We start from the raw sequence: 4,246 nt of genomic DNA, 5'->3' as shown, positions 1-4,246 counted from the left end.
AATCTTTTAAAACATTAAGTGTAGAGCCATAAATTAGAAAGTTTAGGTTCTTGTTCTTGGTTCTTTACAAACAAAAGATAAAAGTAACCAAGATTACATGAAGATTCCAGTTAGAGAACTTGATCTTTAACAACAATAAACAACAAGTAAGTAATCACAAACAAAGACAAGTAATTAGATGATGAATGATGGCGGTTGGGATGAAAGAAAAAGAAGGAAAACAAAGCTTGTTACTTACAATATTTGAGAGAAAAGAAATGAGAGAAAAGTTAAGTAAGTTTGTGTGTGTAAAAGTGAGATGAATACAAGTAATAAGTAATCAAAATTTGAAAACAAAAGCACCCTTTACCCACCTAAAGTGGACGGCCAAGAGGAGTGCCAAAAGAGGAAGGTCAAGCTTCTACTTTCACATATGGGGAGTTGGTGAGAGCTTGAAGTGGTATTAAAGCTAAGTGGCATGGGAACAAGGTGTAAGTGTGCATGTAACTAGATTCCTTTGTCACTAATTAATCTTGTTTAGTCTTAAAGCACCATTAGCATAATGTTGGGCTCTTAATAGTCCATCAAGAGAAGTAGGGTGAGCTTCCAAGTCCATGTACATTAATAAAGGCCCAAGTCCAAATAAGTAATAAATAATCAAATAAAGCCCAAGTAATTAACTAGTAACCTTAGTTAATTAAAATGACTAATAATAATTAATCATGAATGTAAATAATATTCGAAAATATTATTCGTGAAAAGTACGTGTGTCACAAAGACAATTCGGGCCATGAAAAGTTAAATATGGTAACAAGTAACACGTATAAGAACACGTTTATTAAAACGCAAGCATTAATAATAAATTATTAATAATTAAACGTTGGAAAATCCAGGGTCGTTACAACCCCAACCGGGCTAGTCACTCTAGTATCGTAAACGGTTGCATAGTACTTCATTTTTACTACACTTGGTACAGTGTAGGGAGATTTCATAATAAAGGGAATATGCTACATTAATTTTTAAGTATGGTTACCGAAGCGCTCAACAACTTATAGAATACTTTTATACACTTGCGAGTGTACATATATTTATAACTATGAAATCTTGTGGTCTATATTTATATCGATGTTAAACCTATATATCTCACCAACCTTTGTGTTGACTGTTTAAGCATGTTTATTCTCAGGTCCTTAAGAAAGACTTCCGATGTTGCATAATCTGAGCAAGCTGTGCATGGAGTCTCATGCTTTTAATTAAATAAAGTATTGCATTCAATAAAACCTTTGTCATGTATTATATTTGACTGTTATGTCAAGTGTGTAGTATTTGAAAACCGATGTATTATGGGGATTATTCCTTAAATAATCGTCCAATTGTTTAAAACATGCATTATGTATAATAATGGTCTGCTTTTTATGAAACGAATGCAATATTTTCTAAAACGTATCATATAGAGGTCAAATACCTCGCTATAGGACCAATGAATAACGTACTGCGTTTATAGTAATATGGACGGGTCGTTTCAAAAGACACTCCTCCTTCCATTTTTTTATTTTCTTTTTGAATTATTTTATATTACCAAATAATTATTAATATTTATATGATAAATTTTAAATAAAAAACATAAAACTACCATTTCATTAAATTTAAAAAAATACAATAATTAAAATTTAAAACATTACGACAATTTAAAATTAAAAGATTACGACAATTAAAAAAATACTAGAAAGCTAAATAATCAAACTACTCCTCGTCGTCGTCGTCCAAGTTTTGCAATTGCTTCGCATATTTTTTCTTAATTTTTTCTCGAGCAAGCATTAGCATATCGTATTCATCGGGAGGCAAATCTCGTGACACCGGTTTGGAAAGAAGCTTCAATCCTTTAAACATAGTCCGCATGCTGCTATCATCTTGTAGCTTTTTCATGGTTTGATTCGCCACATCTTGTGAAGCTTGGATCGATTGAGCAATTTTAAAGCGAACTTCATCGGAAGACGGCTCGCGGCATCGGATGAGTAAGAGTCCCTTTGACTTTTAGCTCAACTTGGAGGACGTCGGATTGGGTCGGTATCCTTTAACAAATTTTCTATTTGGGTTGGGTCGGGGTGCATGCTTGTGTTCGGGTTGGAACTTCCCTCGGTTTGATCATTAATTGGTATATGATCGGGTTCTTTTCATTTGTTGCTACTCGAAATACTTTCGCCTTCTTAAAACTTCGGGCAATTCCTTAACACTCGCCACGCATCCTCAAACGCAAAGTGTCATCCCTTTGTTTGCGATTTGAAAGCCATTCGTGCCGCGGACATAATGTCGTCATTATTACAACCACTTTCCCACATTCTCTCATATTTGTTGTAAATACCATTCCATATCTTGACATCCCTTTGTATTTTCGACCATTTTCCACTTATTTGATCCGGACGTCTTTTCACCGGGACAATCGAATTATATTGTCTTCGGACTTCTCCCCAAAATGATGTAACACCCTGTTTCTTTTTCTAATTTTGTAGTAGATCGGGACGCCGTCCAGATAGGGGGACGCCATCCAGCAACAAAAGGTGGGACGCCGTCCAAGGTTTAGGACGCCGTCCAAACTGTCTGTCGAGCCAGCTGTTTTAATTTGTTATAAATGGGTAAAATGGTAATTTCACTTGGGTGCCGGTTTGAAACCTTCAAGGCTGATCCCTTGATCATTTTTGGATCACTTTACACCCACACAAACACTCTCAACCTCATCTAGAGAGAGAGAGTAAGGGTTTTAGAGAGAGAGAGGTGGATTTGGAGAAGAAGGAGTCGGATTCTCGCTAAAGCTCGGGTTTTAAAGTTGTTCATCTCGCTCCTAGCTACGTTGTGGTAGTATTGGTAAGCTCAAACTCCGAATTTTGATTGTTAGATTTGATATTCAAGTTAGGGTTTTGAGCTAGTTTGTTGTAAAACCCTTCTAGATGATGAAGTAGGTTTATGGTGACTTGTTATTCTTGTCACTTGGCGGGTTTTGGGTCGGTTGATGATTTGGCCTTGATTGGGGTTTGATAATGAGTTTAATCACTAGGTTTAGTGATATTGGAAGTGTTGGAACACTTTTGGGTGTGTTTGGTTAACTAATTTTGAAATGGGTCAAAATTAGGGTTTCGGTGTCAAAATGGGTATGACACTTGTTTAACACTTGTGATCGGGTTTAATTGGTGTGTTAGAACCATTTTCACTCGTGTTAGTGAATATTGGTTAGTTTGAGTGCGGTTTGTGCTTGGAAGTGCAATTGGGTCGAAATTGCACTAAGTGTAAATTGGGTTGATTTGTAAATCCACCCTAATTATGTTGTGGTATTTGTGATAATGGAATAGGTATTTTCCATTGACGAGTCACGGATTACTTGGAAGCATTCAGCAAGGCGACAAGGTGAGTGTTAATATCCTATGTGCATATGTATGTGTAGGATGGGTGCGGGTCGGGTGAAGTGGTTCTCGGTTATAGAGCTCACTTCACATATAGGTGGATTGATGGACTTGTGTATAGGTCCAATTGGCACAGTTGTGCATCTTGGTTGACCACCTTTGACAAGGTGCACACTTTGTGTGTACGTTATCACATAGGCGTCTGATGTGGATTATATAACCCCAATGGCGAAGGGTTAATATTGTGAGTGGAGTATTTATACGTACGTGTATATATATATATATATTGTATACGTATAATGTTGTATTGTCATGATGTAGCTAACCTTCTGGTTGTAGCTTATTGACATTGTTCACAACGTTGTTTGCGAACTTACTATATTGTTGGTGTTGTTAGCTTGTGCTTAGTGAACGTACGGTATGCTAGGTATAGCTTGCCTTATACTTGGATGCTCCGGTATGCGCTATTTGATTATTGTTGTGGCGTGCCCATTTTATGCATATATATGTATGTAGTATATTCTCACTCACTAAGCGTTTGCTTACCCTCTCGTTGTTTACATTTTTATAGATTGCATGGATGAGGTGGCTCGGGTAAGCGTGGGAACTAGTGGACTTGCGTAGTTTGCTTTAGAAGACTTGCTTTTGGATTTGATTAGGATTGGTAGCGTATCCCCAATCCCATGCTCGGTCTATGTTTTGAATTTAACTAAGTAGGTCGAAATGGTCACTTTGTGGTAATTTGGATCCATGTGGGCCCGTTGTTGTAAAACTCGGTTTTATTGTGGAAAACTCTTAGTTTTAATTATTATAACATATTGTGAAAGTGTCTTGGTTTAAAAGTGTCGGGAAGCGGGTTTTTCGCCCGTGTG

This window comes from Rutidosis leptorrhynchoides, chromosome 3 (genome assembly GCF_046630445.1).
Source record: "Rutidosis leptorrhynchoides isolate AG116_Rl617_1_P2 chromosome 3, CSIRO_AGI_Rlap_v1, whole genome shotgun sequence".
NCBI classification, from domain to species: domain Eukaryota; kingdom Viridiplantae; phylum Streptophyta; class Magnoliopsida; order Asterales; family Asteraceae; genus Rutidosis; species Rutidosis leptorrhynchoides.
Note: the sequence above shows the minus strand (reverse complement) of the source record.